General features: G+C 38.6%; 1 pseudogene; it reads right to left on the bottom strand.

The window, feature by feature from the left end:
- The window catches only part of LOC101722897 (shugoshin 1-like), a 75939-nt pseudogene that overhangs the window by 56774 nt on the left and 6155 nt on the right, over positions 1-13010 (bottom strand).

Genomic DNA, 13010 nt, shown 5'->3' with positions numbered 1-13010 from the left:
TGATCACATTCTCATCTTGTTTAGGCAGGTGGTTTCACAGGTATACACTTATATAAAAGTTTATGGAGGGCCAGGGATTTAGCTCAGTGGTTCTGCTGCCTGCCTTGCAAGTGGAAGGACCCGAGTTCGATCCCGGTACCAAAAAAAAAAAAGTTCATGGAGTTGTATATGTAAGTCTTGTGCCCTTTGCTGTATGTATGCTACACCTCAATCTTTAAAAGTCATGGTGAACTGTGCACAAAAAACCTTCCATTTGCATAAAAAGGAGCTGGGAGGCTCTGTGAGCACCCGCTTTGATAGGCATATAATGCATCTGGAACAATGCACAAAAAGCTGGTGACCTTGATTGTTCAGGGGACAGTTAGGGTGGATGAAGACTCATGTACTCTGAACACCCTCTTCCTGTGTCTGGTGAATTTTTACAATACAAAATGGTGTACATTTTTCAAAAATTAGTAAATAAATAGTTTCCAGGAAAAAGAAACACAAAACCATGTCATTCCCATGAATGTACCGACATCAATCCGGTCAGTTGGTGGGCATTTTCGATCCTCTGAGGTAAGGCAGGGCTATCAGGGAAGGCTCACAAATACAGACTTCTCTTTCCAGCATCAGGAGAAATGATGAGGATTTGCATTCTCCTTGCCACTGCAGTTGTCATGACACTCAGCTAATGATGAGGGACAGGGTGAAGTGGGCAGGTACACAGAAAAGGAACATCTAACGTATTCAGAGGCAAACATGCACTGGTAATGACCATGAGAGAATAATTGTCACTGTGTCTGATTTTACATTTTTGCCTTTGTCTTTCAGGCTTTTCTTTCCATTTTTATCCTCAAGGATGTGCATGTCACAGAAAGCAGAGATAAGACATTCAGCTCAAACTATTCAGATGACCTAAACTGAAATGCGCCTGTAGTTCAGGAAATGAATGTACACGAAAACCAGAAAAATAGAGAATACATGTGTTTCTTTCAGACTCCTGTTCCTATACAACTTGTCCCTTTCCTCCCTAACTCCTGAGATGAATTTTTTTTTTTTTTTTTTTTTTTTTTTGGTGATGCTGAGATGAAACCCAGAGCCTAGCACATGTTAAGCAAGTGCTCTATCATGCCCAGCCCCAATTTAGTCACCTGCCCCACAGGGGGCACTGAGCTATATCCCCAGCTCCCTTCTTTTTTATTATTTTGTTTTGAGACAGGATCTCCGTAAACTGCCCAGGCTGGCCTTGAACTCTCAATCCTCCAGCTTCAGCCTGGGATACAGGTGTGGGCTACAATGCCTGGCAACTTATTCAATTCTTCGGGGAGAGGTTTTTGTGTAGCCCTCTGTAGCCTTGTTATCTGCAGATTTCAGACTGCTTTGCAAGAAAATGCTTGATTATTTTAGGCCTAAATGTGAAAAAGGAGGAATGGAAAAAATTAAATGATGAGCACAAGATAGTTAAGTAAATTAATTTCACAGGCAGATCAAAGGAAATTTTAAAAACAAACACCCATTCTTCAAGCCTGTTTTCCTTGGGGTCTTCTGAACTCCCTGCAGGGGGTCAACAAAATTTTGTACTCCGATCTGTTTCCATGTAACTCCAGAGATAAACCTACCATTCGCGTAACAGTTTCTCAACCTCAGAACTATTGACATTTTGGGTTGGATAATTCTTTATCTCGGGGACTGCTCTGTGCATCCTAGGACATCGAGCAGGATCTCTGGTCTCCACTCACTAGATGCCAGTAGCATACCTCAGTCGTGACAACCAAAATGTCTCCAGACTTTGCCAAATGGCCCCTGGGGCTGGGGAACAGGGGAAAATTACCTGGTTGTGAGCCACTGTCCTAAAAGATGTTACCTAAAAAAATATCTATTCTAGGAAAATACACTAGCATCTCTCATTTCCAGAAAATGGCATGTTTATGGAGCATTGTATATACATACCCAGAAAGTCCATCCTTAGATTGATAAGCATTTCGGGGAAAGTGTACTGATGGCTGTCATTTACTTAGAAGTATGTTAAAAAATTATCTAGGCCGGAGATTTAGCTCAGTGGTTCCGGCGCCTGCCTCGCAAGTGCAAGGTCCCAGGTTCGTTCCCCGGTACCAAAAAAAAAAAAATATCCAGTGTCTTAGTGAATTTTCTCGTTGCTGGGACAGAACACCTGACACCCCCAACTTAAAGAAGGAGAGGTTTATTTTAGCTCATGTTTTCAGGTGATGGTCGGCTGACTCCAAGGCAGAAACATAATTCAAGAAGGGACTGGGAGGAGGAAAGCTGCTTATATCATGTTGGCCAGGAAGCAGAGAGGGAAGGGAGGAACTGGGGAGGGAGAGATGTACACCCTTCCAGGCTGTGCTAGTGACAGACCGCTTCCCACCAGGTTTTACCTCCTAACAGCACACTGAGCTATGGATTCGCCTGTGGATTAATCCACTGGTGAGTACAGCACCCCCATGATCCAGCTACCTTCCAAAAGCTCCACCTCTGAGAATTTTTGGGAACAGTCTAGATATAAATAAATAAATAAATAAATCCAGCAGTAAATGAATTGATGGATGTGTGATAAATATAGTTCCTGAGGATTTGTGTTGGATCCCCAGCATAAAAACAAAACAAAACAAACTCCAAAATATTAATTGTAAAGTGTGTGTAATGGTGCACATCTGTAATTCCAGCACCCTGGGAGGCTGAGGCACGAGGATTGCAAGTTTCAGCTCAGCGTAGGCAATTTAGTGACTTAATAGGACCCTGTCTCAAAATAAAAGGGGTGGGGATGTAGCTCAGTGCTAAGGGCTCTGAGTTTAATCCCTAGTAACACACACACACTCACAAAAGTTAATTGTAAATCTAGGTGGTGGGTTTGAGTGTTCACTGTGACATTCTTCCAACTTTTCTGTATATTTGAAAATGTTCATAATAAAACACTGGGAAAAAAATCATGCATATTTAACTATTACAGCTAGGTAATCAAGAGGTTCAAGTCACTTCATTATCATAGAGGGAAAAAACACATGAAAAGATCATTTTCAATACTGACAGGGGTATTTATCTTCTTCCAAAATTATGCTATTAAATCTAATTAATCTCATTACATGAAAAAAACTAATAATCATGTGACAGTTTCAAAATACTGAGCGTGGCTGGAGTTGAAAGAGGACTCAGATTCACTAATTGTCCTATTTTGTAGATGGAGATGCTAAGTCCTGGAAAGATCACACCCTGAATTTTTAGAGAACTGCATTATCAGTCTTCCAATTTCAGGGATTTTGTCATTATCTCGATACTTTTATTAATTTAAAATAATTTCAAAAACAGTTTTCTGTCTAGGAGTTTCACTTGCTAATAAAATCTGAGATATTGAAATACCAAGTTCAATCAGAGACATCACCTTCTATAAAACCCTTCCTGCTCTTAATTATGGTGACTGCTGCCTTTAAGCATCTCATTAGACCATAATTCAGCCAATGCTTATTGAAATGACCATATGTCAGGAACTGTGTGTACAGTACTCACCTTAAGGCCATTAGAAATTGTAGAGATTTATGCCAGTGTGAAATGTCTATGCTGTTGTCCTCCTAAGACTTTTAGAATCAGATGCCTCCATGAGTACAGGCTAGCATCTTTGAGTTTAGTACTTTGCAAATTTTTAAAGGGCAGGTACAGAACGAAAGATGTTCAATATCATTAGTCATCAGAGAAATGCAAATTAAAACTACATGGGTACTGAGATACTATTATACCCCTGCTAGAATGTCGACAATGTAAACATCTGATCATTCCAGTTGTTGGCACTAGAACAGCACAACTGCAGCCTCAGGTACTGCTAGCAGAGATGTAAAAGGGCACATCCACTTTAGAAAATGGTTTTGTTGCTGGATTTTGGGGTGCTGGAGTCTCCTTCTAGAGGTAGTTTCTAGGTTCTTTCTAAATAGAACAAAGAATTGCTCAAGAAGAGTGCAAAAGATAGAAAGTTTTCACATTTATTAACCATTTATCAGTCCAATTATTTAAATACAGGATGACCAAAAATTGCATACTTGTTTGCTAATTTTTATAAGATAACAGGAAATATAAAAATGACAATTTTATTAAATTTATTCAATTTTTCTGTGTATGGTATATCTTAAAACATTCAACACACAATGCAATGTTATAATATGGAGAGTAGTATCTAGTCTCTGAATTCTTTTTGCATCATTGTCTTTCTTTGAACAACATGCTTTATATTGTCATGTTGGTCTTTCCTTTTTTTCTGTGGGTGTTATTATTTCAATAAAATGTATACCCACTAAATGTAATGGTGAAGACATCAATGATGGACGTCCTGGTTGGCATTTCAGTAACCTGTATTTCAATTATTTGGTCTATTATACCTAATCTAAATTGTAAATGAATTTTTGAATCCCCTTGTTTTGAATAAATAACAAACAAGTTCCATATTGTTTGATCCAGAAGATGCATACATATTTTATAGTAATATCTTTTTCCTTGCTTTTTTTTTTTGGTACCGGGGATCGAATGCAGGACCTTCTGCTTGGAAGGCAGGCAGCTGCACCACTGAGCTAAATCCCCAGCCCTCTTTCCTTGCTTTTTGATTTCAGGATAGCTTGTTAGATGTTGGTCAATTCTGTCAATACCACCCATAGAATTACTATAATCATTGACCACTATTGGAATTTTTTAGTTTCATTTCTTCTTTCAAGTTCTATCATTTCTGTATTATGAATAATTGACAATAAGGAGACATCTTTTTTGTCATTCTATTCCATTCCATTTCACAGACTTTTCCTCTGTGATATGCTAACATTTTTCACTTTTTCAGCTTTTTCTTTTGCAGATCTTTTGGCACTCCCTTCCTAGTCAGTCTCAGTGTCTGAAGTGTGTCCATTTTGTATTGTAAAAGAATATCAATGAGTTTTGCAGAAGTATAAAAATTATATCTAATGAACCTACAGTAACAGTTTTTATAGTTTGTAGCACAAAATTCAAAGTAATTTTTCACAAATAAAATAACCATGAATTAGTAAAAGAAAATAACCAGAACTTATTATCAGATTTCACTAGAAATAAACATCAAAGGTGAATACAACATTCTAAATAAAAAGTATGCAAAAAACAGTAGATATAAAACAAACAGATGTATGAATATATATAGTGCATCTTATTGTGCGACAAGAATCAATTGGTTGAAATGACACCTGCCCAAGTGTTGCTAAGGATAGTCAGTATGTAAACAAACATGCTGCCCAACTGATGTTCAGGATAAACTCTTCAGTGGTTAAAGGTAAGAAAAGAAAAGAAACATGTTTTGCAGAGCAGGTTTGGGCCAACTAAAGGTAAGAAAAGAGATATACCCTATAAACAACAGGGTGGGTCATTGAAAGAGTTAACAGTGGTGCCTGGCTTCATGGTGGCTGTTTTTTATCTCCCACTCCTCAGGCTGACATCAGATCTAGGTTGTCCTATCAAAAATCTTCTCGAGTTCTCACAAAAACAATTGAAGCCAGCACTCTCTGAGTGGTTCCACGTGCAGGGCTTTGGGAACTGTTCTGCACATGTGTCCTGGGACTCTGTGATCAGCAGGTCATGCCCACTTCTCCAGGCAGTTTTCCACACCCTAATCTCCAGCCTCAGTTTGGCAACTGCTTCTGGAGTTAAAATATTAACTATGCAACTCAGAAATTCCATTCCTGGATACTTACCCAAGATAAATGAAGTGGAAATAAAATGTCCAAACAAAAAACTGTACACTAATGTTCATAGCAGCTTTAACATAACACAACTAAGAATATTCCTTATCTACTAATAGGCAAATAGACAAACTGAGTGTATGAACATAACGGAATACTACTCAGCAATAAAAAGGTACAGTTAACACACATGTTCACTCATGAAAAACATGCTAAGAAAAGGACCCAAGTTTGAGAACTGCTGCTTTACGTCAATACTTACAAATCATTCAATCCTATGTAGCTATTTGGTTTTCATGATATATTTTCTCACTGATGCAACAGAAGTGGCATCTCATTTTAACATTTGGTATAAGAAGTAACTCCAGTAACACTGCAATTTCAGAATTGGTTTTAGAATTATAAGGGAGTTTTGAAATTATGAAGGTTACTTAAAAGAAAAATACTAGGGATAAACCCAGAGCCTTCATACTGAGCTATATTTCCAGCCCCCTTTTTATTTTTTATTATGAGATAGGGTCTCACTAAATCACTGAATTGCCCAGGCTGAGCTTGAATTTTTGATCCTGCTCCTCAGGCTCCCAGAGTACTAGGATTATGGGCTTGCAGGCACCGTGCCCTGCAAACACTAATTTTTGGTTGCTAATTTGATTGAATTAAGACATTCCTAGAGAAGTGATTGGATTTTGAGGTTTTAACCTCATCATTGGGTTCACCCATTGACCAATTCACAGCTGAATGTGCTGTTAGGAGGTGGGGCCTCCTTGGAGGAAGTAGGTCCCTGGGGGTATGATTCTGAAGAGTATTTTTCTTCTCCAGCTTTTTCCTTTTTTTTTCCTTTTGAGACAGAGTCTCACCATGTAGTTCAGTCTGGCTTTGAACTAACTATGTAGCCTAAGATGGCCTCAAACTTGCAGCAGTCCTCCTGCTTCAGCCTCTTGAGTGCTTGGATTACTGGCATGCACCACCACGCTTGGCCCAATACTTTTAAAAGAATGTATCAAATAGAGCACAGAGGAGGCTTCTGGGTCAACATGCTACAGCTCCCAGCTCAGAGGAAGCTTCCAGTTCAACCTGCCACAGCTCCCAGGGCAGAGTAGGAGGCTCCCGGGCCAACCTACCACTGCTCCCAGCACAGAGGAGGTGAGCCACATGGGCGCCAGCAGCATGCTTTCCCCCCAATCGAAATGAGAAAACAGGTAAACAAGCCTCAGAACCAGACTTCCAGATGACCTACAGCAACCCCAAAGGGAAATGAGATGGAACACTCTGATAACCATCTGGACTTCCTGAACTAGCAACAAAAGAGGATCTGGGAAAAATGAAATCAGAAATAATTTCTCACATAACAGCAGAGATTGTGCTCATAGTGCAAGGCATGATTAATAAATCTAGAGAAGATACAGATAAAAAAATAAAGGTGCTGAGGAGCATGATGGAATCCCAATACAGGAAACAAATGGAATCCATAAAATGGATGCAAACAGATTTCCAGGAGATTAAAAAATCCACTGAAAGTCTACACAGCAGAATGAGCCAATGTGAGGACAGAACCTCAGATGTGGAAGATAAGATTGCAATTAGTGACCAGGAAAACAAAAATTTCTTTAAAATTGTAAGGGACCATGAGAAATCAACCAGCAGCTGCTAGACAATGCAAAGAAGAATAACATAAGACTGACTGGAGTCAATGAAGAAACAGGAGAGAGTGCAGATGACATAAAAAAACTGTTCACAGAAGTGATGGCAGAAAACTTCCCAAGCAGGGGAAAAGAGCTTGACATACAGATAAGTGAGGAATATAGCACTCCAACTAGCCTTGATAAAAAAAAATCTACACATAGGCATATAATAGTTAGGATTCCAGAAATCCAACAGAACAACAAAATTCTACAAGCAGTGAGAGAAAAGAAACAAATCACATACAAAGGAAAGCCCATCAGAATCACAGCAGACTTCTCAATGCAAACCCGCAAGGCAAGAAGAGCTTGGAGTGATGTATTTCAAGCCCTAAAGGAAAACAGCCTCCAACCCAGATAGATGTACCCTGCAAAACTATCTTTCAAAATTGATGGAGAAATAAGATACTTTCATGATAAAGAGCACCTTAGAAACTTCATGAATACCAAACCAGCACTCCAAAAAATTAGGCAAAATCCTAGGAAAGGACAATGAGGATCACAACCCCAGGAAGCCCAGCAGAATGAATCCACCAGGCAGGACAAGAAATTAAAAGCAAAGTGGGAGAATCCAACAAAAAGAAAAAGTCATGGCAATGATAAGTCAATACGTATCAGTTATAACCACCAATGTTAACGGTTTTAACTCAGCAATCAAAAGAAATAGACTGGCAGAATGGGTCAAGAAGCAAGATCCAAGAATATGCTACATACAAGAAACACGCTTAATTCAAAAAGAAATGCATAGACTGAAAGTTAAAGGGTGGAAGAAAATACTCTATGTAACAGGAACCCGAAAAAAAAGCAGGAGTAGCTATCCTCTTTGCAGATCAAGTGGATTTCAAACCCACACTGATTAAGAGAGACAAAGAAGGACACTACATCCTTGGAAAGGGAAGAATCCAAGAGGAAGAGATGACAATCATAAATATCTATGCACCAAACACTAGTGCACCCAACTATATAAAACAAATACTAACGGACATGAAAAATCATATAAGCACTAATACAATAGTAGTGGGGGACCTCAATACCCCACTGTCACAAATAGATAGATCAGCTAGACAAAAAATAAGTAATGAAATACTAGAACTCAATCAAACTCTTGAACATATGAACTTAACAGATGTTTACAGAGTGTTCCACCCCACAAAATCAGAATACACATTTTTTTCAACTGCACATGGGTCATTCTCCAAAATAGACCACAAACTTGCTTATAGAACATATTTAGGTAAGTGCAAAGGAATTGAAGTTATCCCCTGTATATTATCAGACCATAATGCAAGGAAATTGGAGATCAATAGCAAAAGAAACAGCAAAAATTTCATACACACATGGAAATTGAACAGCACATTTCTGAATAACCAATGGCTCACAGAGGAAATTAAAGAAGAAATCAGACAGTTCCTTCAATTAAATGACAATGACAATAACAACATATCAGAATCTATGGGACACAATGAAAGCAGTCTTATGAGGGAAATTCATAGCAGTGAATACTCATATTAGGAAAACAGAGTGAGCCCAATTAAACAACCTGATGCTGAGCCTCAAGCTTCTAGAAAAGAGGACAAACCCAAAGCTCATACAAAGGAGGACATTATGAAGATCAGAGCAGAAATCAATGCAATGGAGATGAAGAGAAAGATACAAAAAAAATCAATGAAGCCAAGAGTTGGTTCTTCGAAAGAATAAACAAAATCGACAAACCCTTAGCCAACCTTATCAGAAAAAGGAAAGAAATGGCCCAGATCCATGCAATTAGGAATAAAAAGAATGAAATTATAATGGACCCAGCAGAAATCCAGAGGATCATCAATGCCTACTTCAAGAATCTATATGCCAATAAGATGGGAAACACAGAAGAAATGGACAGATTCCTAGATATGCATGAATTACTAAAGTTGAACGAAGAAGATCTAAAAATTCTAAACAACCCAATATCAACCAATGAAATTGAAAACGTAATTAAAATCTTACCAACTAAGAAAAGCCCAGGTCCTGATGATTTCAGTGCTGAATTCTACAAGACATTTAGAGAGGAACTGCTGCCACTACTGTTTAAACTCTTCAATGAAATTGAAAGGGAAGCAATACTCCCAAATTCATTCCTGGAAGCAAGCATCACCTTGATCCCCAAAGCAGAGAAAGACCCAACCGAAAAAGAGAACTACAGCCCAATCTCACTAATGAACATAGATGCAAAAATCCTGAATAAGATACTGGCAAACAGAATGCAGAAGATCATCAAGAAGATCATACACCCTGATCAAGTGGGATTCATCCCAGGGATGCAGGGATGGTTTACCATATGCAAATCCATCAATGTAATACACTATATCAATAGAGCCAAGGGCAAAAACCATATGATTATCTCCATAGACGCAGAAAAAGCATTTGACAAAATCCAACATGCATTTATGATAAAAATCCTACAAAAAATTAGAATAGATGGTCTCTACCTCAAACTGATAAAAACCATCTACGAAAAACCAATAGCCAGTATCATACTAAATGGTCAAAAACTGAAATCCTTCACACTAAAATCAAGAACAAAACAAGGATGTCCACTATCATCACTCCTGTTCAATACAGTTTTGGAAACATTAGCCACGGTAATGAGACAAGAGAAAGAACTAAAAGGAATAAAGATAGGAAATGAAGAAGTCAAATTATCTTTATTTGCAGATGACATGATACTCTATATAGAAGACCCCAAGAACTCCACCAAAAGTCTTCTAGACTTAATAACCAAATTCAGTCAAGGAGCTGGTTACAAGGTCAACACACAAAAATCAATAGCTTTCCTCTACATGAATGACAGACTCACTGAGAGTGAAATAGGGCAAACAATTCCTTTCACAATAGCATCCAAAAAACTGAAATACCTAGGAATCAACCTAACAAAAGAAATCAAAGACCTCTTTTCTGAAAACTATAGCACTCTGAAAAGAGAGATTGAAGATGATATCAGCAAATGGACAGACATCCCCTGCTCCTGGGTAGGAAGGATCAACATAGTGAAAATGGCCATACTTCCAAAATTGCTATATAGATTCAATGCAATCCCAATTGAAATCCCGGCAGCATACTTCATGGACCTTGAGAAAATAACCCCAAAATTCATTTGGAACAAGAAGAGACCCAGAATAGCAAAAGCAATTCTAGGTAACAGAGACATGGCAGGGGGTATCACAATCCCCAACTTGAAGCTATACTACAAAGCTTCTGTGATTAAAAACAGCATGGTACTGCCAAAGAAACAGACCTGAAGACCAGTGGAACAGATTAGAAGATGCAGAAACAACTCCAGACACACTCAGGCACCTCATCTTTGCCAAGCCCCCTCACTGGAGGAAAGATAACCTCTTGAATAAATGGTGTTGGAAAAATTGGGTTTCAACTTGTCAAAGACTAAAACTAGACCTATACCTCTCACCATGCACTAAACTAAAATTGAAATGGATTAAAGATCTAAATATTAAAACAGAAACACTAAACCAGTTGGAAGAGAGTTTAGGAAGAATTCTTGAAGACATTGGTGTAGAAAAACATTTTATGAAAAAAACCTCAGTTGCCCATGAACTAGGACAAACAATCAACAAGTGGGATCTCTTCTTACTAAAAAGCTTCTGCACAGCAAGAGAAACCACCAGCAGTGTGAAGAGACAACCCACAATGTGGGAAAAAAATCTTCACCTGCTTTTCCTCAGACGAAGGTCTACTATCTCGAATCTATAAAGAACTTAAAAAAATTAGGCTTCCCAAATTTAAAGACCCAATCCAAAAATGGGCATCTGAAATGAAGAGACATTTCTCAAAGAAGTAGAAATAACAAATAAACATATGAAAAAATGTTCAACATCACTGGTCATTCGAGAGATGCAAATGAAAACAACACTGAGATTCCACCTCACCCCAGAAAGAAAGGCTGCTATCATGAAATCAACCAATACCAAATGCTTGCAGGGCTGTAGGGAAAGAGGAACCCTGATCCACTGCTGGTGGGAGTTTAGACTAGTGCAACTACTGTGGAAATCAGTATGGAGATACCTCAAAGAACTAGGACTGGAAGTCCCATTTGACCCAGCTATTCTCCTGCTGGGTATCTTCCCAAAAGAATGAAAAGAATCATACCACAGTGATATATGTGCACCCATGTTCACAGCAGCACAGTTTGTAATAGCTAAAACTTGGAAACAGCCCAAATGCCCATCAACTGGACACTGGATAAAGAAATTGTGGTTTTTTTAATAAAATGGAGTACTACTCAGCCATAAAAATGAGAAATTAAAGATATTTATTGCTAAATGGATGCACATTGAGGCAATACTCTTAAGTGAAATAAATAGGACACATATATGTAAATACTGAATAGTTTCTCTAGTGCAAGAAACTGAAAGTGTTAATAAGGACTAAATGTATAATAGATAATGTGAAATAGGCCGAAAAGGGGCAAAGGGGAAGGAAGTGGGAGGGGTAGGGGAAAGGAAAGTAGGGAATGGAATTAATATGAGAAAATGAAAAAATGGAAACAAAGTCTTTGTTGATAGGGAGGGATGGAGGGGTTGAAGGGAGGGCAGGGGAAGGGGGAAAAATAAGAACCAAGAGGGAGTATGTAAAGATGCAAATTTCCAATGATGAATGTCATTATATTGAATACCTAAAATGTACCAATAAAATAAAATAAAAAGGATGTATCAAATCCTTTCTCAGTTTAAAAACAGTAACATTAAAAAAAAAACAGGAGAATTCAAGAAACATAAAAGATTTTTTTATGGATTCAAGAATCCATAAAAGGTTTGTTTTTGTCTGTTTCAAAGCCAATGTTGGCTCTGTATACTTCATGCTAGCTGTGCACCCATGCTGAGGCAAACATGTTGTTGTGCTTTCTTTAGTCTTTTTTCCAAGAAAGAGGAAGTCTCCTGATTTTTCTTACAGGAAACATTGGTGATATACTTCAGACTATAAGGAGGGACGGAGGTGATGGGTGAAGCTTAGGTTGTGCACTAGTAGGAGTTTTTGTTGGCTTAGAATCCTCCATCTTTTTGTCATCCGTGTGTTTTAGTGCTCTTTTCGATTGAGCCTGGTGACTGGTCTCCTACCTGATGTACTTGTAAGGTTCTGAGTGTACTTGCAAGGGGGCCCAAAAAGATCATCAGAATCATCTCCAGAACTGCTGGATTCACAGATGCTCACATCAGACTTGATATAAAGATAAGGAAAATAGATGCTACTGATTTCCAGCCCCAGATTGCATACTGCTGGAAATGGAGTAAACTGTCTCATTGGTGTCTGAAAATTACTAGGGCAGGTAATTTTGGGATCCTTTCTTTTCTACATCCATGCAGGGCAAGAACACTAGTGCTGGGGATGGAAGCTGAGGCCTAATGTATGGAAAGAATACTGAGGATGATACCTAATGAGATGCTAAGGAAGAAAAAAAAAACATGAGGGAACCCCAAGATCTGCAACCATGGTAAGCAGTTCTAAACTCTCAAGTTGGAGGAATGAAGAGAAGAGCTGAGGTCCTTAATGAACATGGGAGCCATGTGGATGGGCCTTCTCAGAAATAACTGATCCATGGAGCTGGGGCCAGAGAGCAGATGCAACTTCTGAGGAGACTGCCTAAAGTGAAGGGAAGGAG

Source organism: Heterocephalus glaber, unplaced genomic scaffold (genome assembly GCF_053883595.1).
Source record: "Heterocephalus glaber isolate CG9 unplaced genomic scaffold, H.glaber_assembly_v1.0 deba00001547, whole genome shotgun sequence".
In the NCBI taxonomy this organism is placed as follows: Eukaryota; Metazoa; Chordata; class Mammalia; order Rodentia; family Bathyergidae; genus Heterocephalus; species Heterocephalus glaber.
The sequence above is the reverse complement of the archived record's forward strand: the minus strand, read 5'-3'. Positions and strand labels throughout refer to the sequence as shown.